We start from the raw sequence: 25,437 nt of genomic DNA, 5'->3' as shown, positions 1-25,437 counted from the left end.
ACGGCAAGGCCCTATCTATACACCGGAGGCCGTTCTTTGATTTATTCAATAGGTATTAAGAACTTGTATAGTTCACATTCTTTGGCTCTACCTATCCAAGAAAAAACAGCAACAAATAACAATTAGTTAAATTTTAACAAAAGTATATGGCCTTATGGCCTTTAACCAACTATATATGTTTGTAGCTGCTCTAACGAATCGTGCATGTTAGAAGACAAATGCACCAATATAATCTACTATACTTGAAAAACCCTTAGGAAAAAACTAAGGCCTGTTTGGAACCTTTTGGAATTGAAATCAATTCTAATAATCATAATTTAAGCATAGATCAATTAAAGCTAATATGGTTGTACGCGGAATATATTTTTGTACTACTATTAGCCGTAAGACACATATGTGCTGCATTTCTGCTGTAGGAGAGCAAGCCGAAAAGCGTGCTATAAGTTGCAGTGTAGAAACATAGCATGGTGATCTATAAAATTAATTTACATCTTCCACCCTATAAATTTAAGATAGGCTCATATATGAACTTTGGAAAGTTATAGAATATCAAATTCTAAACCAAATAGTCTAGTCTGTTAACTACATTCTAATTCTACCAAAATAAAAGAATCCAAACGAGCCCTTATAGAACAGCTTAAACAAGTTAAGGTTGCATTAGGTAGAAAGGAATATATGGATAACACCCATAGCACGATGAAGACAAGCACGCCTCCCAGCTAACATGCACGAAGCTACAAGGGCCTAGCTTAATTACTGTTGATGGTAACTAAATGCCAAATCTGACCATCGTATTATTCAAGGTATGGAAAGCTCAAAGGATATCATAGGTAGCCTAATCATATAGTAACATATCAATGTAATAGATAACTATAGTTCATTAATGCATTCGCAAAGAGTTAGGGATACATAGTAAGGGGCCTGCCTTGAATGGGTTTGGGTGGCGGCTCGTCGACGATCTCTACCTCCTGGGCCTCCTCCAAAACAAACTCCTCGCAGCCCTCGTCACCTAATGAATGCATGATGCTTGATGAGTACAATGCATAAGAGTAAATGACATGATATGATATGCATTGATGTTGTTTGATTAGGGTTTAAGCATATATAACATGCATGTGTAACATAGGGTTAATGTTCTATCGACTAGCATTGACGGATGCTCCGTCAATAGGGTCGGATGCTTGTTGACGATAATTTCGTTATGGTTTTACATAGTCAAAACCGTCACCAAAGTGTCGCCCCTAGAAGGGAATGAGCATAACATGGTTAAATTGTGTTCAAATAATTTGGTTCCACTAGCAAGACGCAAGCTGGTGAGGCCCGATCCGCTAGCAAGACGCAAGTGGTAAGGCCAAGCTAGGGAGGATGATAACGCTAACGATCAAGTTGGACACCAAACATTGATCCATCAAGTTGGATGCCTAATTTCTCAATCTATTGATAATAAAGTTGATGACCCTGAGTTAGTATCCCTATGAAAAATGTCCATGAACATCTTTACCCTTATAATAGATAGTAATCACAAACTGACCTCTCGCCTATATCGTCGAAGTTATTGTAGGCCGGCCGAACATTAATAATGATTTCGCTGGTAGAGTTATTTGGGTTCAATCTAATCAATCCAAACTTAAACCTAAACCTGAAGATTTGCTTATAATTTAAAATGAGAGATGGGCCCTCTCGTTGCCACAGCAACGTTAATGTACTTTCAAAATACGAATTTTAATTAAATAAATTTGATGTGGTAAATATTGATATATATATATATATGTATATATATATATGTTAAAATGAGAGATGGGCCCTCTCGTTGCCACAGCAACGTTAATGTACTTTCAAAATACGAATTTTAATTAAATAAATTTGATGTGGTAAATATATATATATATATATATATATATATATATATATATATATATATATATATATATATATTATAATTTTCTAAAAGTCAAAGAAGTTGGACTTAGGATTGAACGGGAACGAGTGGTTTTGTGTTTCCCGGTGACACAATCACTACGAGTTAGAATCTTGGATCTTGGAACCGCACGATTGGTCCCATCATCACACACGAATCAAATTTTCCTGGTTACCTGGTCTGACTTCCATACTGCTACAGCGCTACTATACACAGGACTAAGCAAGGTCAAATGGTTAATGATTGGTTTATTGCTCCATGTCATCTCTAGCTAACGTTATCTGTCCTTCCCACAAATTCCATCACCAACTTTGAAAACGCTGATGATTCATCTCTCAGGAGATTGTTTGGAGAATCGTACTCAAGTATCCCCGTTGTACAAAATGAAAACAAAGTATTTATTAGATGACTTAGGTTTGTTAAAAATACCATCTCAGAACCTAGAATAAAACTAGAAAAAGAATCTTATGTGTTCTTTCGGAGCATTTTACCTTCACCAAGTACAAGAACTAGGTCACTGTCAATCACAGTGGGAATTCTATGTGCAATTGTTATGACCGTGCAAGTTTTTGTTTCTTGCCTTATAGTACTTTGGATAATATTATCAGTTGCAGTATCAACTGACGCTGTAGCTTCATCTAAAACAGGCATTTTTCTTTTCATTAGTAGCACTCTGGCCAAGCAGACTGCCTTTGCAATTTCCTCCATCTTCAACAACTACAAAAATGAATTGTAGTTATAAAACTGGGATGAAGGGGACACATAAATGTCAAGGAAGACCTTGATACCTGGTGCATCTAACAGTCTATTGTCTTCTCTAATAATCTCCTCAAGGCGACATTTACTAGCAACCTGTAAATACTAAAAAATTAGAACTGATAAACGAAAATTAAACTAAACCAGCATTTTCAACCACAGTTAAAGCGTTGATAAAGTGCCAAATAGCATAAAACATCATAAGGATGCTAAAGGCATATTGGCGTACCTCCCATATTTCAGTATCTGTATGTTGTTGTAGAGGGTCTAGGTTTGATCTGACAGTGCCTTGGAATAGAGTTGGTTCTTGAGGTATAATGCTTAGTCTAGATCACAAATCATGTAATCCCAAAAGTGATATATTGACTCCGTCTATGAGTATCCGTCCTGCAGATGGTTCGACAATCCAAAACAAAGCCTGGATGAGAGTAGACTTCCCACTCCCCGTTCGCCCTACCACCCCAATTTTTCTTTCTCCAGGAAATGTGCAGCTTATACCTTTGAGCACCATAGGCATGTCGAGATTGTACTTGATTTGGGGACCATCAATTTGAATGGTTCCATACCATGGCCAACTTTCCATTGGTCTGTTGTCTTCAAACCACTAAAGGAGACTCACTTGGCATGTTTGAGAATTGCATAATTCTCTCTACTGAGATCATCTTGTTCTCAACATCGCATAAGTTCCATATTACCCATGCTTGTAACACATTAAGGTTGAGACCATATGTTGCTGCAAGCCCTGCAAGGCCTAAAGAAGGAGAAAACCAAAACATTGTCATTTCTATTAGAACTACAGAACTAGGTTGAAGCATTGAATGGTACTAGTAGTTTTGTTATGGGAGAACTTACTTGGGTCAATAGTATCATGAGGCAAGGAGACAAGGATGACCAGCATCACAAAGAATACCAGGTTGAAGAGGAAGTTGATACGGACACAATGAAAGGGACCATGACGCCTAAGAGGGGGGTTGAATTAGGCAACTTAAAATTCTACTTCTAAGCTATGGCCTCTTTTTCTAACCTTAGCAAAATCTATGCAAAAGATAAACTATCTAAATGTGCAAGGGTTTTGCTAGTGTGTTGCTATCTCTACCGTAAAAGGAGTTATGCTAACAATGTAAATGCGGAAGCTAAAGAGTAAGGTAGAGATATGCAAACTCCCGTCGACTACTCTGGTATTTTTACCGATGTATCGAGAAGTGCGCAAGCTTCCCCCTAGTCCTCGCTGGAGCCCCTCGTAAGGAATCCCTCGCAAGGGCCAAGCTCCCGGTCGGGTAACTCCGTGGATAGCCCTAGGCATTCTCCACGCGCAAGTGGGTCTCCGGTGTGTCTTCCGGCAAGCCTCTCCTAGACCGCTCCCCGCCGTCTTCACTATCAAGCTTCCGGCCGAACCGCCGCGGGCTATGTTCCCTTCGGTACACGGTGGCAGCCACACCACAAACGCGGTTGGTGTGATCTCGCAAGACTACAAGCCCCTCCGATGTACAACAATGGTGCGCGCAAGGACCGAGTGATAAGAGGTATGTAAATCTCACTAAACACTAGGCCTAAACCTAGAGCAAGCGCATAAGCGGTGGTCTAATCAACCTAAGCACTTCACAAAAGCACCTACGCTAATCACCTAATGAATCACTAAGCACTATACAAGTGGAGATCACTAAAATGGTGTATCAACACCATTGGTATGTTTCCTCAGCTCCACACCCTTCAAATGGCTGGTTGGGGGGTCTATTTATAAGCCCCACTGAGAAAGTAGCCGTTAGGGATAAAATCCCGCTTTTCTACTACTGACAGGACGCTCAGGTCGTCCTAATCAGACGCGTCCGATCATCTCGACTGTTAGAGCCACGATCAACTGATCGGACGTTGCTGGTGTCCGGTCATATGCCACCGGACGCGTCCGGTCACAATTTTGTCATTCTAGAACATTTCTGTACTCGATCAGACGCTACAGTCCTGTATCTGGTCGATTTGACGCTAGCGTCTGGTCAATACTGAACGTGTTGCCGGGATGATGAACAGTGCCATCGATGCGTCTGGTCACTTTACTGGTCAGCGTTCGGTCACTGCTGCTGACACCTGCTGTAGCCAAGTCACTGATTAGAGCGTTCAATCGATCACCTTTGAGCGTCCGGTCGATCACCTTCGAGCGTCCGGTCACCTCTGTGAGCTCGTTTCTTCGCGATCTTGCATCCGGCTTGGTTTCTATCTTTGTGCTTGGACTTTGCTTGATATCTTGGGTTTTCTCCTGTGCTTCTAGGGTCTTACTTAAGGTGTTTATCATCGGATCATCATGTCACATTCGTCCAAGTCACGTCTTGCACCCTATTGGACTACAAAACAATCACTTGCAAATTCATTAGTCCAATTTGGTTGTGTTAGTCATCAAACACCAAAATCCAAAGTAAATGGACCTAGGGTCCATTTTCCTTACAATCTCCCCCTTTTTGCTGATTGATGACAACACGACCAAAGCAAGCAAATCATAATAATTTGGAATTTAAAAAAAACTATCTACTTGCTAGGATGCAATGCAAAGGGCAAGGTTATATGATACTAAAAGGTACCACTTGTAAGACTAAAAGATACCAAATGGAGATACCAATTGTAAGGCTAAAAGGTACTACATGTAAATATCTTTGAAAACTTATCTTGTCTTTGCAAATATCCCCATGTGGCATTATAGATTTAAGCCTTGCTTTTAGGTCCTACAAATTCTCCCTCATTACATAGGCTAATCCATAATCAACTATCCTCCCTTTCTCGGACCATTACCACTTGTAGACATTACCACTTGTAAATTATTATGATCGGGCTTTTGGTCCTCTAGATTCTCCCCCTTTGGAATCAAACACCGAAAAGAAAGACATTAGTAGCACAAGGGAGGGTCAAACTTTGTGATCCTTTGTATGTGGAGTGGAATAGGTCATAAAATTTGACTCTCACATTACATGGACTAGGCTCCCCCTAAATATATGCATACATATGGTGGAAGGCATAGCACATGCATGATTGGCAAATTATTGCTCATGGGAATTTAATCTATATAATGCATGGAGAAAGCATATAAATATCAAAATGAAATCAACATGATGATATTGGTTTAGAAATACCACATGTGGAAACCAATTTGATTTCTACCACTTACAATAGGTGGTGGATATTTGAAGTATGATGCTTAACTCCGGGGACTCCATTTTCCTTGCAATGAGACTACTACACACATGATAAGCTTAAAAATGTGTTAGTCTCAAAGCATCCAACTTATAGAGTAACCTCCCCCTAAATTTGTACACACAAGCATGAAATACTTGTAGGAGACATGCACATTGATTTTAGAATAAAAAATACTACTTGAAAGATGACATCACATGAATGTGAGAATCATTTTTGAGGTGATATTCGGGAGAAATTATCTACAATTTGGACTTTGGCACATATTAGATGAACAATTGTAAAACAAACTATGTGCCATATTCCTAAACAATTTAAACCATGTAGGTTTGCTCCAAGGGTTAAGAATAAAACCGAGCAAGCCTACCATAAGATATACCTAGCGTATGCAAGACAAAACATTAAACATGCAAATGCAAACCTAGGCATGAAAATAAACTAGATGCTAAAAGATACTACTTGTAGGAACTTAAATCTAGTTACCTAACATGGAAAGGGGAATTTGGGTCCATAGTATTCACTAACCCACTTGGCAATTAACTTGATCCAATGTGATGCACCCCATGAAATGCACTCATACTTTGCCAAGTCTTCAAATTCCCCAAAATCCATTGGACTTCTCACTTCCCTTTCGGGATCCGAACCTTCTTGGTGCTCTTTATGTTTGAAATGATTTCTTTTGGAACCCAAATATGTTTGGCTCCAATGTTGGCTTGCTTGTTCAGCTTGATGACCACCACCTTATCATTTTTTTTCTTCTTCAAGAGATAAGGTGTGGAGGCATTTTTGTCCATCTTGTTGGTGTAGGTGTTGAAGAGCTTGCTTGTTTGCTTTTTCTCTTTCTTCTTTGCTCCTCCCCCATTCTTCACCTTGCACTCATAGGACTTGTGGTCTTTCTTGTGGCATACGTAGCAAATCACGGTTTGTCCTTTATCAAGCTTCTTCACTCCCTTGACGGTGTTATCTTGATTAAGTTGGGCTTGCTTTGTCTTATCTTTCACTTGAGTCAAGTCCTTGGTGAGGCGAGCCACTTCTTGCTTGAGTTGCTCATTCTCTATTGCAACCTCTTGTGTGCATGTATCTACAACAACTTTCTCAACACAAACTTGGTTGCACAAGGGTGAGTCTAAATATAAATCATTACAAGAAGTAGAGGCATCCTTTTTAGGTATGTTAAAGATAGAACTTTTCTTTTTAGGTGCCTCAGTGGGGGTAGTACTGATGGCTTCAAGATTAGCAACTTTATTAGTTAGCTCATCATAATGTTTGCACATAGTTTCCATTTTAGCAAGCAAACTTTTATAAGCATCTTGTGAGCTAGCTAACTTTTTCTTTAATTTTTTATTTTTCTTTGCAAGTTGCTCATCATTGATTGTGCATTTATTTGTATTTGCACTAGTCTCAAGTTGCTTAATTTTAGTAGATAGCTCTATATTAAGATTGGCAAAAGTTTCATATTGTTCAAGCAAAGTAGCATAAGCTTGTTGTGAGCTATCTAGTTTTTTTTTTAATTTTTCAAGCTTCTTTTGTTGACTAGTGCAAACTTTAGCAAAGTTAAGATTTTCTTGCACAATTTCATCATAAGAAGGTAGCTTATCATCACTATCACTATTATTGTCACTATCACTAGGGATAGACTTTTTGTTTCCTCGTGCCATAAGGCACACACGTGAGGTGCTTGATGATGAGTGCTTGTGCCCTCGCCTCTTGTGATGGTATTCTTCTTCACTTAAAGAATCGTTCCATGACCTTATTGATGTGAGGGCTTTGTCCTTGCATGTCTTCTTCTTTGTCTTGGGTGTGGACTTGTTTGGACAAACTTCCAAAAAGTGTCTCAACTCACCACATCCATAGCATCATTTCTTTCTTTGCTCATTTCTTTGATTTGTGAAGATGAAATCTTGAATTTGGATAGGCACACCCTTGACATTGAGCCTTTGGATCATCTTCTCCACCTTGTTGATAAGTTTGATTGATTCTTCATCAAGGTCGGAGGTGGAGAAGGAAGATTGATCATCATCACTTGAATCATCATCATCATCTTCTTCTTCTTCTTCTTCTTCTTCTTCTTCTTCTTCTTCTTCTTCTTCTTCTTCTTCTTCTTCTTCTTCTTCTTCTTCTTCATCTTCACTTGAGGAGCTTGAGCTTGAACTTATCTCAACTTGCTTGCCCTTCATCTTCTTTTTCTCACTACATGCAAGAGCTTTGCCTTTGCTTGATGAAGAAGCTTCTTCTTGACCTATCTTGCGTGACATTTCAAATGCCACTATCTTGCCAATGACTATGGCCGAGGTCATGGTGCTCAAATCCTCCATGTTATGAAGGATGGTGATAATGCTTGCATATTTCTTTTATGGTAGCACGGAGATGATCTTCCTCACGATGTCCGCGTCATCTAGCTTTGTTAATCCTATTAAATAGAGCTCCTTGATAATTAGATTCAAACAAGAATACATATCACGAACAAGCTCATCATCATTCATTTTAAAGGAATCATAATTTTATTTAGTTAGATAATATTTTTGCTCACGGACATGAGTTGTGCCGTCATGGAGCTCTTGAAGTTTTAACCAAATTTCATGTGCCATATTTAAAGTGAACACTTGGTTAAAAATATCCATGCTAAAAGATTCAAACAAGCAATTTTTAGCTCTTGCATTAAAATGAATTTCCTTTTCTTCACTCTTTGTGGGTTTATCGGGATTCTTAATAGGTTTCATCCCGTCACGAGTGACTCTCCAAACACCCAAATCTACTGCCTCAAGGTGACAATCCATTCTAGCTTTATAGTAAAAGTTAGTGCCATCAAAGTGTGGAGGCCTAGAGGTATCCATTCCAACCACTCTAAATAGTGTTGGCTCAACGGCGATGAAGCCAAAGGTCTAAATTGAGCCAACCGGCTCTGATACCAATTGAAAGGGACCGTGATGCCTAAGAGGAGGGTGAATTAGGTAATTTAAAATTCTGCTTCTAAGCTATGGCATCTTTTTCTAACCTTAGCAAAACCTATGCAAAAGATAAACTATCTAAATATGCAACTACGGCTTTGCTAGTGTGTTGCTATCTCTATCGTAAAAGGAGTTATGCTAACAATGTAAATACGAAAGCTAAAGAGTAAGGTAGAGATATACAAACTCACATCGATGACTCTAGTATTTTTACCGAGGTATCAAGAATCGCGCAAGCTTCCCCTAGTCCTCGTTGGAGCCCCTCGCAAGGGCCAAGCTCTCGGTCTAGTAACTCCGTGGATAGCCCCGGACCTTCCCCACGTGCAAGTGAGTCTCTAGTGTGGTTTCCAACAAGCCTCTCCTGAACCGCTCTCCGCCATCTTCACTATCAAGCTTCCAGCCGAACCGTCGCGGGCTTTTTTCCCTTCGGTACTATCGGTGCAGGACCCACGGGATACCCCGCAAGGAAAGAAGATCTAGTCTAACCAGGATTCTTCCCATGTAATCTTAGTAGTAGTATTATTCTATAATCCTACTAGGAACACTCATTGTAAAACCAACTAGGATTTTGACCTCCTGACTATATAAAGGAGGGCAGGGTTCCTAGAGATGAGAAGGAGAGAACAATTATACAACACAACACTTTACAATCAATCCAACGCAAAGGCTAACGCCGACTGGACTTAGGGCTATTACTCGATCAAAGATCGAGGGTCTGAACCAGGATAAATCGACTGTCTCTTGCGTTAACCGTCGAGTTCTGCATACGCCGAAGTCCAAACATACTGCCCCGGGTACCCCCTTGGCAGGCTATCGGTGGTCAAACATCGACAGCTGGCACGCCAGGTAGGGGCCTTCGATGACTTTGCATCCGAGAGCTCGATGGACCTCGACAACATGATCTTCTTGAAGGGATCAACCTTCATCTTCGGTTCGTGGATCTGTGAGGTAGGCGACGATGGCAAGCTCCAAGGCTGTCTCCTCAAAGATTCAGATCATCATCAGGACTTTTCCATTTCGGCGACAACGACAGATCAACTTACTAGAAGATTCATGCAGCTCACGATGTCTGATCCAACTCAGATTTCGTGGCTTCACGCAACCGATTCAAACTTAGGCTCCGCATCCGAGACAGAGTCTTATCCGAGTTCTTTTGGGAAACTGAGTTCTATTCCAATAAGGCTTTGGGACACGACATCAACCTATCGAGAATATAACTCGAAGTACACTCAGAGTACTCTAAAGAAGACGGGTCTTTTTCCATTCGGTCTCGGCAACATGGCAACGCCTTATCAGGCACAGCTCGAAAGATCTCTTAATCCAGTGCTTAGAATACCACTGATAGGAGCTCAAAAAGGTCTCGTACTAACCGTAACATCTCAAGACTACATCATTCACTGGCCAGGTTCTATTCCTGAGGATAGCAGTACCCGGCTAGTTGACACAACAATGACAATAGCTCTACCCTACCAAGAAGGAGACTCGATCTGTGACCCTAAAGCCTCTACTGAAGTTATCAATAACTCTGACAGTACGGAAACCAACGCTGATGATAGAACAACTCATGCTCGAGAAGTATTCATGATTCGCCATCCTCGATCACCATTGGTCCCCTCAGAAGCGCCTGACGTCAGGTCTTCAGATGAATCTGAATCCAACATATCACCATTTACCTAGGGGCACGATGGTGAGACCGAAAGTCAGAGGTAAGCTAGAGAGAGAAAGAACAAATTGAAACAAGGACGTCAACGCCATGCTAAGCAACGCAAGGAAGCTTGGATCAAATATGAGTCAGACCTAGCCGAGTACAATAGAAGAAAATCAGAGCGAGAGGTCGAAGAAGGACGAGCGGTGAATACACCCTATGATAAGATCCAAGAAGCACTAGAAGAACTCAAGGCGACTTCACATCCCAATGAAAAACAAGAACAGCTCTGGGACTTCCTCCGATCAACAGTCCTAAGGACACACGACGAAAGGGCCCGCTCAAGACTACCTGATAGGTCAACATCTCATGAGCAGGAAGATCAAAATCAAAGGAAGTCTGCTTTTGAGAGACTTGGACCAAGTGGAAGTCACAACAGAGAAAGTAGAAGAAATCATAGTCAAAATGATCGAGTCGAACAACCAAGAAAGGCCAGAAGCAAAGCACCTACTCGGATAGCCACACAAAACTACTCTCACCAAGACAACAGTTGGCAAGAAGGGGCGCTGAATCAGAATACACAGAAGCTAGAACGCACAATAGATTCCCATGTTTTGCAAACAGACTTGCTTCAATATGACTGCCTCACAAGTTCAAGCCATCCAACCACTCCAAGTATGATGGCAAGACCAAACCAAGGCAGTGGCTCAGGATTTACTCGCAATCAATTGAATTGGCCGGAGGAGATGATGACATCAAGACCTTGTTCTTTCCCATGGCCCTGGAAACCATGCCCCTTCAATGGTTTGACAAATTGAATCCAGGATCAATCAGAAATTAGGAGGACTTGCAAACAACTTTCTGTGAAAATTTCACGGGTATCATTACACACCCAATCACCCACATAGAGTTAAAAGGACTCAAGCAGAAAGGAGGTGAAAGTCTCAGAAATTACTATCGACGATTTGGCGAACTACGAGCTCAAGTACACGACATCACCCAACGAGAAGTAATCGAAGCTTTCTCTCATGGAATCATGGCTAGGTGGTAATTTCAAGACTTCTGCAAAGAAAACCCAAGAAACAATGAAGAATTTAGACAAACAGTGGAAAAGATGATTACCATAGAGGAAAAGACATGAGAAAGATTCCCGGATAGAAACAACCGAGACATCCCGGACAAGCAAAATCATCGAAACAACAGGCATCAAGAAAGAAAATGTGGACCAGACAACACTGTAGCAGTGACTGACAAATCAAGGAAAATTTCCAAGCCCAGAAGGTATGACAACATTGAAAATATGCATTGCATCTTGCACCCCAAAGTAAATCACACCATCGGAGATTGCTACACCTTCAAAGATTGATACACAAGAAAAGATAGTAAGGAGAATACCAAAGAAGGTAATCAGAAAAAAGAAGAAGACAACCACGAAGACAAGGGATTCCAAAAATCTAGGGGGACAGTAGTAGTAATCTTTACCGGGGTTCTAGATTCTAGAAGAAAACATCAAGAAAAGCTAGCGTTACGAACCATCATGGCAGCAGAACCGGCTACACCAAGATATCTCAATTGGTCACAATATCCAATCCAATTTTCAAGAGAAGACCAATGGACTAGCGTGGGAAACGCAGGCCATTACCCACTGGTTCTAGATCCAACTATTGCCGGTATGATTGTCACGAAAGTACTAATCGACGGGGAAGCCAGACTCAACATCATTTTTTCAGAAACTCTAAGGATGATGGGACTACAACTCGTCGAGATGATTACACCAACAAGCATGCCTTTTTATGGCATAGTACCCAGCAAGGCAGCAATGCCACTTGGACAAATCACTCTACCGGTTACTTTTGGGACTCCCTCGAACTACCGTACAGAGTTCATCAAGTTTGAAGTTGTGGACTTCGATTCATCATATCACACAATCCTCGGGCACCCAGCACTAGCAAAATTCATGGCGATACCGCATTATCTGTACCTGTTGCTTAAGATGCTAGGGCCTAACAGTGTCCTTTCTCTTTAGAGTGATTTGAAGCGTGCTTTTGATTGCGATGTTCAGGCAATCCAAATTGCAGCAAAAGCACATGCCACCGACGAAAGAAAAGAAATAGCCACTATTGCAGCAGAAATGAGCCCAGAAGAGCTAGTAATACCGGCCAAAAAACCTAGCATCCTAGCACCACCAAAAGAAGCCGACGTCAAGCAAATCGACCTGGGCACCGGTGATCCCTCCAAAACGGTAACCATCAGCGCCCACCACTCGGCAAAATAGGAACTCACGCTCACCAACTTTCTTCGAGACAACAAAGATATCTTCGCTTGGAAGCCGGCTGACATGCCAGGGGTTCCAAGAGAGTTGGCTGAGCAAAGAATTAATATCAATGAAGGCTCCAAGCCTATAAAGCAATGACTACGACGATTCTCACCCGACAAGAAGGCAGCAATTAAAAAAGAAATCACAAAACTAATGGCAGCCGGATTCATCAGAGAAATCCTCCATCTAGATTGGCTAGCAAAACCAGTTCTAGTACAGAAAAAGAATATGGACAAGTGGCGCATGTGTGTCGACTACATAGATCTCAACAAACACTGCTCGAAAGATCCGTTCGGGCTACCACGCATTGACCAGATAGTTGATTCAACAGTAGGATCTGCCCTATTATCCTTCCTTGATTACTATTTAGGATATCACCAGATCGCGTTAAAGGAATAAGACCAGAGCAAGACATCTTTCATCACTCCGTTCGGCGCCTACTGCTACAAAACAATGTCATTTGGACTCAAGAATGCTGGTGGCACTTACCAAAGAGCTATCCAAACATGCCTTGGTGATCAAATCGAGGAAAACGTAGAGGCATACATGGATGACGTAGTAGTAAAGACAAAGAACCCAGATACACTAATTGAAGACTTAAAGCAAACCTTCAAAATCTGAAAAGATGGAGGTGGAAATTGAACCCAAACAAGTGTGTATTTGGAGTTCCTTCAGGACAACTACTCGGATTCTTAGTCAATCATCGCGGAATCGAAGCAAGCGCCAAGCAAATTCAAGCCATAACAGAGATGGGCCCTCCTCGAAGTGTCAAAGATGTGAAGAAACTAACAGGCTGCATGGTGGCCCTCAATCGTTTCATATCAAGAATGGGCGAAAAAGGGTTACCTTTCTTTAAATTGCTAAAGAAAACAGACAAGTTCGAGTGGACAGAAGAAGCCAATGAAGCCTTCAAGAAGCTCAAGGCATACCTCACCTCCTCACCCATTCTCACACCTCCAAAGAAATACGAAGACATGATGCTGTACATTACGGCAACTTCTACTGTGATCAGCACAACGATTGTCATAGAAAGAGAAGAAGAAGGGCGTGTATATAAAGTACAACGCCCCATATACTACATCAGCGAAGTACTATCAGAATCAAAAATCTGGTACCCGCATGTGCAAAAATTACTCTACGCCCTCCTGATCACTTCATGCAAGCTTCGTCACTATTTTGAAAGCCACAAGATCACCGTGGTGATAGATTTCCCACTTGGAGACATCCTGCACAATAGAGATGCAACAAGGCGCATATCTAAGTGGGCAGTTGAACTCAGTGCTCTCAATATCGATTTCACCCCACGGAAGGCAATTAAATCTCAAGCCCTGGCCGATTTTGTTACCGAGTGGACAGAAATTCAACAACCTATGTCAAATACCATCCTTGATCATTAGAAGATGTACTTTGATGGATCACTCAAGCTAGGCAGAGCCAGTGCAGGCGTTCTCCTAATTTCTCCAGACAAAAAACAACTCAAGTACGTCCTTCAGATATTATGGCAAGCTACAAATAATGAAGCAGAATACAAAGCCCTCATCCACGGGCTACGAGTGGCAATTACCCTCGAAATCAAGCGTTTACTCATATACGGCGATTCAGCAGTAGTCATCAATCAAGTCAACAAAGATTGGGACTGTACCAAAGAAAACATGGGCGCTTACTGTGCTAAAATACGAAAGCTTGAAAAACATTTTCAAGGATTAGAAATTCTACATGTCCTACGCGATTCTAATATTGTGGCAGACGTTCTCGCCAAGCTTGGATCGGACAGGGCAAAGGTCCCACCCGGTGTATTCATAGAGGAGTTATCAGCTCCCTCTATCAAACAACCCGATGAGATAACCCCTAAAATCCTAGCTAAAGGCACCCAGATTTTGGTAATCACCACTTCATGGACCTAGATTTTTATTGATTACATCAAAGAGAATAAGTTGCCAGCGGAAAAAGAGGAAGCTACCCGAGTTGTTCGCAGAAGCAAGAACTACATCCTAGTGGGAGACAAGCTCTACAGAAGAGCCGCATCATCAGGAGTACTCCTAAAATGTATCTCATTTGAAGAGGGCAAAGAGATCCTAGACGAAATACACTCAGGTTGCTGTGGAAATCACGTCACTTCAAGAACACTAGTCGGCAAAGCATTCCGCACCGGATTCTACTAGCCAACCGCTTTGAAAGACATAGAAGAACTTGTCAGAAGATGCAAAGGTTGTCAAATGTTTGCAAGACAAGCTCATGTGCCAGCTCACAATCTCATCTACATCCCACCCGCTTGGCCTTTCTCCTGTTGGGGGTTGGATCAAGTAGGACCTCTCAAGAAAGCGAAAGGCGGTTTTGAGTACATCTTCGTAGCAATTGACAAGTTCACCAAGTGGATTGAATACAAACCACTCGCAAAATACAGCGCAGCCAAAGCAGTAGAGTTCATCCAAGACATTTTGCACCGCTTCGGCATGCCCAATCGAATCATCACAGATTTGGGTTCTCCCTTCACAGCCACTGAATTCTAAAGTTGGTCATAGGACTACGGCTTCAGCATAGATTACGCATCAGTCGCACATCTAGAGGCCAACGAACAGGTAGAAAGGGCTAATGGACTCATACTAGCCGGATTAAAACCAAGATTGTATGAAGAACTAGTGGACTATGGATCAAAATGGATTGAAGAATTACCCAAGGTCGTATGGAGGCTATGAACTCAAATAAGCAGAGCCACCAGATACTCACCTTTCTTCCTAGTTTATGGATCAGAAGCCGTACTACCTGCCGACTTGATCTGGACGTCACTAAGGATAGAACAATATGACGAAGGAGAAGCAGAACACACCCGAAGATTAGAACTCGACAGTACAGAAGAAGTCAGAGTAAATGCTACCCTTCAATCAGCAAGATACCTCCAAGGACTAAGACGCCACTACAACAAGAATACCCAGCCTTGATCACTACAAGTCGGAGACCTAGTACTAAGAAGAATACAAAAAACTGACGGACGCCATAAACTACTTAGTCCATGGGAAGGTCCTTTTATCATAAAAAAAGTCACCGGACCAGGCACATATAGGTTGGTAACTGAAGATGGAAAGGAAGTCAACAATACATGGCACATCAGCCAGCTAAGAAGATTCTACGCATGAAAACAACTCAAGGGAAAATATATATACAAGCCACAAGAGATCAATGTTCATGATCAATAAAGATAGCGCTCATCAACAATATATGTACTATTATGACCTATCAATATTCATGATCAATAAAGATGGTTCTCTCTCGACAAACATATGTCTTATTATGGCTTTCCTCGAGTTGTTTACAATGAGCATACCGGCCAAGAGCAAAAAAAAGGTGAAAAGATGCTTGAGCCTGCCGATGAGGGTAGCTAATAAGCTAACACCCGAACCAAAAAGCAAAATGGCTGAAAAGACGCCTGAGCATACCAGCCCAGAGCAAAAGAGCTAAAAAGATGCTTGAGCCCACCAATGAGGGTAGCTAATAAGCGAACACCTAAACCAAAAAGCAAAATGGCTAAAAAGACGCCTGAGCATACCGGCCAAGAGCAAAAGAGCTGAAAAGATGCTTGAGCCCGTCGATGAGGGTAGCTAATAAGCGAACACATGAACCAAAAAGCAAAATGGCTGAAAAGACGCCTGAGCATACCGGCCGAGAGCAAAAGAGCTAAAAAGATGCTTGAGCCCACCGATGAGGGTAGCTAATAAGCGAACACCCAAACCAAAAAGCAAAATGGCTGAAAATACGCCTAAGCATACCGACTGAGAGCAAAAGAGCCAAAAAAACGCTTGAGCCCACTGATGAGGGTAGCTAATAAGCTAACACCTGAACCAAAAAGCAAAACAACTAAAACTAAACCTAAGCATAAATCAGATCAATTTCAAGACAAGACCCTCTAGCTCCTTGTTCCAAATAGCAAGAGGCTCGGGGGCTACACTCACTTAGGAAAGCGCTCAGACAATGCTTGTACCTACTCGGTAGGACATGAAGGAACAAGACGAGACTTCTAGAACTCAACCATGAAGTACTCGAGGGCTTGTCAATCCTAGGATGTTTTTGCAACTAGGAAAAGGACCAGATGCTGACCACATTCCGAGTTAAGCCAAAAAGAAGATGATGAAGGTGTCCTAAATCTTTTTAGTACTAACAAGAACACAAAGATTGAAAAGCACAACGATCTATACCGAGTTGTTTACAAGGCACAAACGAAAGCCAGAAAAGCACTCGGTAGATCAAGAAAGTTTGTCAAGACAAAGCCAGAAAAGCACAACGATCTATACCGAGTTGTTTACAAGGCACAAACGAAAGCTAGACAAGCATTCGGCAGATCAAGAAAGTTTGTCAAGACAATGATTTACCTAAACCGGGTTGTTTACAAGACAAAGAAATACAGACAAAGAAGACATCAACAAAAAATAAAGAATCTCCATTCAATCTTCAAGTATAGTGTTCTATTACAGAAGCTGGAATACAAAGGTCGATTACATCAAGCATTGTCATCAGGAGAAGAAATATCAATGTTAAGATTATCTACAATCTTCCTGGCTAAATATTCGACCTCAGGCTCCAACTTCTCAACAGCATCCAGAGACTCTTGACTCTCGGCTTCATCAGCAACCTTGGACAAAGGAAACTCTGGAGAAAGAACTTGGACCTGGGCAAGAACATTCCTGGTACACAGATGGGCACACCTCTTCACAAACTCCTGGAAGCGGGTTGGCACTTGGGGAATAAACTGAGCCCAAGAATGACCATCATCTGCTAGAGTCCGAAGAAGGTTGGCTACTGACCGAAAAGACTTCCATAAAGCATTCCAGTTCTCAGTAGCCATTGCCAACTTGCTAGTCAAGTCTTCAACGGTCTTTTGGGCCTACACAAGATCCCTGTCAGCTCCATGTCTAATCAACTTAGCAAGCGCGAGTTCTTCTTCAGCTCAAGTAATTACCTCCTCGGCCTTATTATGGTTAGTACGAACAAGTGTCTTCATCTCCTCAATACCCTCTGAGAGCTTCTGCTTTTCAACTCGGAGAGCTAGATCAGGCAACAAAAGACAAGTCGGCAGAAAGACAAATTTGAATACAAAAGGAAACGAAAAAGAACTCGTAATACCATGGCACTCTTTCTTCATGGCCTCCACATTTTTCAAGGCCTCCTGGGCAGCTGCATCCCTCTACTTTTCTGCCTCAACTACCTGGGCACGGAGAGCCTTCTCCTCCTTCTGATGCATCTGATGCTCGGTCTCCAACTCGGCCCGATAGAGGTCAAGCTCTGCCTTTAGGGTACTCACCTCAGAAGACAACTTTTTCTCGGTTTCAGACGAGAAAAAGAAGCCGGTATGATCATGAGAAAAAGACTGAGCCAAAAGAGAGAGAAAAACAAGACATAAGGACAGAAGGAAAATGAACATCCAAAGAAAGAACTTTAGAAAAACTTACCTGAAGCTTTTCTCCGAAAGAAGTCATAAGGGTCGACAAGCTTCCCCAGGTGGCGGCTAGCTCTGACAATTGATGAGTGGCATCAAATTGATGCACCACGTCATCAGCCAAAAGTGGACCACCAGAAGCAAGAAGGGGAGAGGGAGAAGCCGGCCGATGCAAAGAAGGCACAACTAGGGCAATCTCCTGGGAAGCCATGGCCAACCCCTCAGTTGAATCTGCCGCCATGGCCATGGTCACCTCAGGAGTCACCAATTCAGCGGCTTCATACTCTGTCCCCCTTAAAGCCACCTCGATGACCATGTGTTCTGAGTCCTAAGACTCAGTACACAAGGATGCACCAGAGGGCTGACAAGAAGTCAACTGAGGGTTTAGGGAAGACGAAGGCCTAAAAGTTGACAAGGAAACTCATCGATAAGAATAAGAAAAAAGGAGAACAGAAGCAAAGAAATAAAACCAGAATTCACTCACTCAGATATCTTCTTCCTCATAAAACCAAAAGAAGACCTTGCAGGGGGAACCACAGCGGCAAAAACATCACTGCCACCCTACGATGAGAGTGGCGCGGCCGGTACTGGAGCCCTAGAAGAACTCGAACCCGATGACCGCTTACTACAAGAGAATAAGACCAAAGTCAAAACAAAAAGAGGGGTTCAACAATAGGGAAACAAGAAAAGAACTCACCGACGGGTAACGAGGGCAGCATCATCATCCTCTTCTTCCTCACTCTCGACCAAGGCCACCATAGCACCAGCTGAAAAAGAACAAAAGTACTCGGTCAAAGATAAAAACAAACAACAAAAGGACAGGGCATATTAATATGCTCACCTAAGAGCATGCTAGCTACAACTAGAGTACCTGGACGAGTACTCGACTGGCGAGACTTCTTGGCAGCAGATGGAGCAGAAGAAGAACTATCCACTCGCCCCCTCTTTCCAAAAGTACAAGGAGCTCGAGGAACTGGATGAGGAACATACTCTACATATACATCAAGGATTGCGGAAGAAACACCAGGAAATATTGTGGTGGTCTAAAACTTACTGGTCAAGGATGCCCTAGCTAGACTACCCCCAGCCTCCACATTTGTAGGGAAATCATCAAGGGGAATTGGATCAGCGAAATTACGCCCCAATTCCTACAAGAGTAAAACAACAAGACAAGGAAGATTAAGCAAAAAGTGGATACGACAAAAGACATTCAAAAGTACCCACATAAGAAAAGAACAACTCACAGCAGGGGGCGGGTTGTTAGCACTGTACTCAAGGACAGCAAGCGGGACGATGCTTACTCCTTTCAGCATCTTCTGAAGATGCTCGAGCACCTCCTCATCAGTCAACTCAAGGGCAGGGACCATATGAGAAGGGTCCTCCACCCTAGAGTACTCAAAACCATAATGTTCTCGCTCCTTCAAAGGTTAAACTCGGTGGCGAAGAAAACTAGAAATAATCCCAAAGCCGGTCAAGCCTTGCTGTTTCAGAGTGCAAATCCTCTCAAGAAACAGCTTGATCATCTGGAGCTCAGCCGCCATCACAGGATTCTTTTCCCAATGGTCATTAACCAAGGGACCAGATCCAGAATGAATGGAAAGAGGAGGAATCAAGTTGGTGGCATAAAACCAGTCAGCACACCAATCCCTCACAGAATCAACCAGGTCATAGTCAAAGAATTTGCTCTTAAGACCCTGGTGAAACTAAATCCCGCAGCCACCAAGAACATTGGTGTCATCGCGGTGGGGTTGGGGCTTCAGGCAAAAGAAGTAACGAAAGAGAGAAAGAGAAGGAGGAATTCCAAGGAAAGTTTCACAAAGATGAACGAAAAAGGAAAGATGAAGGACAGCATTGGGAGCAAGATGGTTTAGGCTAATCCTAAAATAGTTGAGAAATCTATGAAGAAAGGCAGAAGCAGGAAGACAGAGACCAGCATGGATAAAGGAGACAAAAAGAATAATCTCACCAGGACTTGGAGCAGGGACCCGATGCTCGCCTGGAGCTCTCTAATCAGCAAATTCCTTGCTCTAGAGTAGACCATCACTCACGAGCTCGCGCAACTGGTCCTCAGTCGTAGTCGGAGCTGGCTAGACCTTCTGAGCAGCCCTCATGGCCATAAATTCTTGATTTTCAATGATGGAGAGCGATGCTTCCTCATCGACAAAGGTCCCTAGGACTTACTCACCGACTTCTTCCTACCCATATACTAGCAAAAGCAATGGGGCACTAAGAGTCAAGAAGGCTCAGACGACAGCGCTCAGATGACGGCGACAATGGCGGTGGTGGAAGTTTGAAGACTAGGGTTTCAAAGGAAAATTAGGGCAGTAAGGAAGAAGAAGAGGAAAGGCCCTTAAATAGATTTTACACCAGTACAAACGTGGCCCACCAGGCCCGCTTTTAACACGGCATGGAGACGCAATGGTCCATTTACTGACATAGCTAAAATGACGTACGTCACAAATCCACACAACGGTACAGTTCAACGAGCAGATTTCAGACTTATCCATCTAGCACCATGGTAGAGTTATCACATTACTACAAAAAGAACTCATCAGCCATGAAGCAATAAAGGGTTACCTCACAAGGGACGCAACAACCCAGTCCTTATAGAAAGAACTCAGGAATCTCATAGACAACCGGGACATCAGCAGAATAAAGAATGATAGCTCAGAAGATAAGATTCTTTCCATTATAAATGGTTTCAAAAAAAATAGAAGATTACACATCTTACAAGACCCAACGAACTCGGTACTATGACAAGCAAAGTAGCAAAGAGGAACCCGGACACGGCTAGGCTCTAGAATGACTATGTGTTCCAAATTGCTACTCGGTAGGACAAACCGCCCTTGGCTACACTGTTTTCTTCAAAGGACTAACGCAGTGCATCCAAGGCGGAAATCAGCAGCACGGCGAGACAACATGGAGCAAAGAAGGCCGGCAGGCATCTGTCTACCCAAGTCTGATGTGATGCTGGATATGGTGTTGATCTGCACCGGACAGTCTCAGGGTAGGCGACGACGATCAACCCAGAACTGCCAGATGAAGGATCACATCCCACATCACATGACTCCCTCCAACTACCGCCATGTACTTCCAAGTACAATGCTACTGCGGGATTAGACTACCTCTAATCCCTATCACAAGACTCCCTCCAGCTACAGCAAGATACACAAGAACTACAAAATACGCCCGGGGGCTGCTCTACTTTAGTAACTATCATATTCATGACTATGGAGATTTCAGACCACGCAACAAAGTGCTCGATGAATCAAAACAGCACACCAGAAAGGTATTTATAGACCAAAGAAGCGGTGCACATAGACTAGGAGCACCAATGGAACAAACCTAACAAAGGACACAGTAAAAAGACAGAATTCAATGAAAGATGACTCATGCATGAAGGAACAGTACTCAAGGACGAGCATATTCGAAAGGATATACCAACACTATACAACTCGTGAGCAAACAATATTTACACTCAACCACTACCATACAACCACATTTGACAACAGCAGACTACCAGAAAATATGCTAAGACCCTGCACCCGAGTTCTTTTTGAATAAAAGAACCCAGATATACGTTCGGGGGCTGCAACAGGAGAGGTTTTCAGCTCTTTTGAACAACATAAGATTCAAGACCCTCCAACTTTTTATTCCAAATAGCAAGAGGCTCGGGGGCTACACTCAGTGAGTGCACTTTTTCCTTCAAAAAAGCGCACATCACTCAGAAGACTTCTTCAAGACAGACCACTTCAAGGCCACATGACAAAAAGAACCCGGACATAGCTATATCCGAGCTCTTTTTGCAAAGAACCTGGGTATATGCTCAGGAGCCCTTCGATGAAGAATTAGAGTGATTTCAAGAGAAGACCCTACAGCTTCTTGTGCCAAATAGCAAGAGGCTCGAGGGCTACACCCAAATGGGAGTACTTTTTCTTCAAAAAAAGGTACAGACCACGCAAAGATCTCACAAAGCGCTACACGGTTTCGCTCAAGAAAGCACTCGGACGACACTTGTTCCTGCTCGACAAGACCTGAAGGAACAAGACGAGGTTTCCAGGGCTCAACCATAAAGTGCTCGGGGGCTTGTCGGTGCGGGACCCATGGGATACCCCATAAGGAAAGAAGAAGATCTAGTCTAATCAGGATTCTTCCCATATAATCTTAGTAGTAGTATTATTCTGTAATCCTACTAGGAACACTCATTGTAAACTGACTAGGATTCTAACCTCCTGGCTATATAAAGGAGGGCAGGGTTCCTAGAGACGGAAAGGAGAGAACAATTGTACAACACAACACTTTACAATAAATCCAACGCAAAGGCTAACACCGACTGGACATAGGTCTATTACTCGATCAAAGATCGAGGGTCCGAACCAGGATAAATCGACTGTCTCTTGCGTTAACCGTCGAGTTCTGCATACACCAAAGTCCGAACATACTGCCCCGGGTACCCCCGTGGCAGGCTATCGGTGGTCAAACATCGACAAGTACATGGTGGCGGCCACACCACAAACACGGTTGGTGTGATCTCGCAAGACTACAAGCCCCTCCGATGTACAACAATGGTGCATGCAAGCACCGAGTGGTAAGAGATATGCAAACCTCACTAAACACTAGGTCTAAACCTAGAGCAAGCGCATAAGCGGTAGTTTAATCAAGCTAAGCACTTCGCAAAGCACCTACGCTAATCACCTAATGAATCACTAAGCACTATGCAAGTGGAGATCACTAAAATGGTGTATCAACACCCTTGGTATGTTTTCTCAGCTCCACACCCTTCAAATGGCCGGTTGGGGGTCTATTTATAAGCCCCACTGAGAAAGTAGCCATTGGGGACGAAATCTCGCTTTTCTACTACTGACCGGACACTCAGGTCATCCTGATTGGACGCGTCCGGTCGTCCCGACCGTTAGAGCCACGATCAACTGATCGGATGCTGCTGACGTCCGGTCACATGCCATCGGATACGTTCGGTCGCAATTTCGCCGCTCTGGAACCTTTCTATACTCGATCGGACGCTGTAGTCCTACGTCCGGTCGATTTGTCGCCAGCGTCCGGTCAATACTGAACGTGTTGCCGAGATGATGAACAGCGTCCGGTCGCTGCTGCTGATGCCTGCTGTAGCCGAGTCACTGATCGGAGGTCAATCACCTTCCAGCGTCCGGTCACCTCTGTGAGCTCGTTTCATCGCGATCTTGCGTCCGGCTTAGTTCCTATCTTTGTGCTTGGACTTTGCTTGATATCTTGGGTCTTCTCTTGTGCTCCTAGGGTCTTGCTTAAGGTGTTTATCATCGGATCATCACGTCGCCTTCGTCCAAGTCACGTCTTGCACCCTGTTGGACTACAAAACAATCACTTGCAAATTCATTAATCCAATTTAGTTGTGTTAATCATCAAACACCAACATCCAAAATAAATGGGTCTAGGGTCCATTTTCCTTGCACACACAACCATTCAATCGTTGCTGCATTGTGGAAAGTGATGCGGGAGTAGTCGTCTATTAGTGTAAGGCTCTTTCTTAAAAAATGTACTCCCTGATTAAAGCATCTAATTGTTGCAGCCCCTGATATGGTCTCAGAAAAATGGTGGAGAATTGGAGCCTTTTTAATGCCAACCAACCTCGCTAACTCTCTCGCTGAACTGATGTAATAGCTCTACATAAATTTACAGATTAGTGTATTACTCATTTTATATGCCTCAAATCCGCAAATGTCATCAATAATGCATGAAGATTTACCTGATAACAAGTGGATATGGAAATTATTACTATGAATAAAAATAGTATGGGCCAAGCAATTTGGGACATAATGAAAACGATACTGAGGAGCTGAATTAGTGCAAATATCAGCCCTGCTAGCCTGTAAGGAATGTCTATGTCAACTGTGCTTTGATCTGTTGATGCCTGAAAAACAGAAAAGCTGAACTGTAAGGACTAACTGGAAGGAGAGTATTTGTTATGATGTTACATCCAGGTGGTAGTATGCTGGTGCTCACCCTATTTAGGATTCGACTTGATGGAGTGGAATCAAAGAAATTAATTGGTGCTCGGAATATAATTTTTATCATGCCTAAGAAGAGTTGCTGTGCAGTTTCGATTGCAATTGCTGATAGGACGAAAGCTCTCCCCAATATAAATACTGAGCTTCCTGATGACAACAGCACAAAAATACCAATCATCTTCTCTCTGCTTACTAGTTCTTTCCTATCTGATGCCCATGCAATCCAATAGTTGCTACATATCTGCAATGCCTGGAAAAGGACTTGGCATACAAGAATTACGGGAATGAGGGCTCCCCTGTAGGCTGAGGTAACAAACTTTCGGTAGATACCCCATTTGACCCTTCCAGATTCACGCTCTTCCTCACTTTCCCTTCCTAGCACAGTGTGATCTGGCTCTATCTCTGTGTGCTCCATTTGCTTCTTGTATTTTTTTGTTGGTGCCCAAGCCCTGAACTTTTGCAGGGTTGACCTGACTAAGGGACTTATTATGCGCATCCATTTGCTTTGAGAACTCACCATCTTTGTCTGCTATTAAATTATCATACTTTCCGGATTGAACAATTCTTCCATCTTTCATGAACTATAAGTAACGAGTCATTAGCATAAATTAGAATTGCCCTTTTCTGTAAATACATGTTCTTACTAATTGTAGACACACGAACATGACTAGAAGATTTTTTAATTAAGAAATAAAGTGTATTGGGACTCCAGTATCTCTAAGGGAGGCTTCTTGCCCCGTAAGCTATATACTGTTGAACATTTGGTCAATTTACGACTTATATTAATCCATAAAAACGACTTAAACAATAGTAACAGTACCACCACCACTACTGCAGATAGTATTTAACAGTATAGCAACCAAGTACGCTAACAACGCTAACAGAATAGCATATGAACAATAACGCACAGTGAGATTAGATTTATACCCTAGGGTGGGACTGCCGGTACCCGCGAACAATGAGCCACCATCTTCTCCGTCGGTGGTGTTGGTGCGGCCACCAGTCCTCCTCGTGTCCACCATGTTACAGAGGAGGTCGCACCGGGAGACTCCTGCAGGTGCGGTGTTGGAGTAGTGGCACGGGAAGCTCCTGCAGGTGCGGTGTCGGAGCAGTAGCACGGGATTCTCCCGTCAGGAAGCAGAAGCCCCCGAACAGGAAACTGCAGAAGCGGAGACGGGGCAGCAGTTACGCCGGGAAGTCGGCGCTCCCCAAAAACTTGATTCCCCGCCTACCCGTGCAGGTACGC

At 42.9% G+C, this 25,437-nt stretch overlaps 1 pseudogene; it reads right to left on the bottom strand.

The window, feature by feature from the left end:
* Positions 1 to 2,185: 2,185 nt before the first annotated feature.
* The window catches only part of LOC136452233 (putative ABC transporter C family member 15), a 32,270-nt pseudogene continuing 9,018 nt past the window's right edge, over positions 2,186 to 25,437 (bottom strand).

Source organism: Miscanthus floridulus, chromosome 5, assembly GCF_019320115.1.
Source record: "Miscanthus floridulus cultivar M001 chromosome 5, ASM1932011v1, whole genome shotgun sequence".
Taxonomy (NCBI): Eukaryota; Viridiplantae; Streptophyta; class Magnoliopsida; order Poales; family Poaceae; genus Miscanthus; species Miscanthus floridulus.
This window is presented reverse-complemented; position numbering and strand designations above follow the sequence as displayed.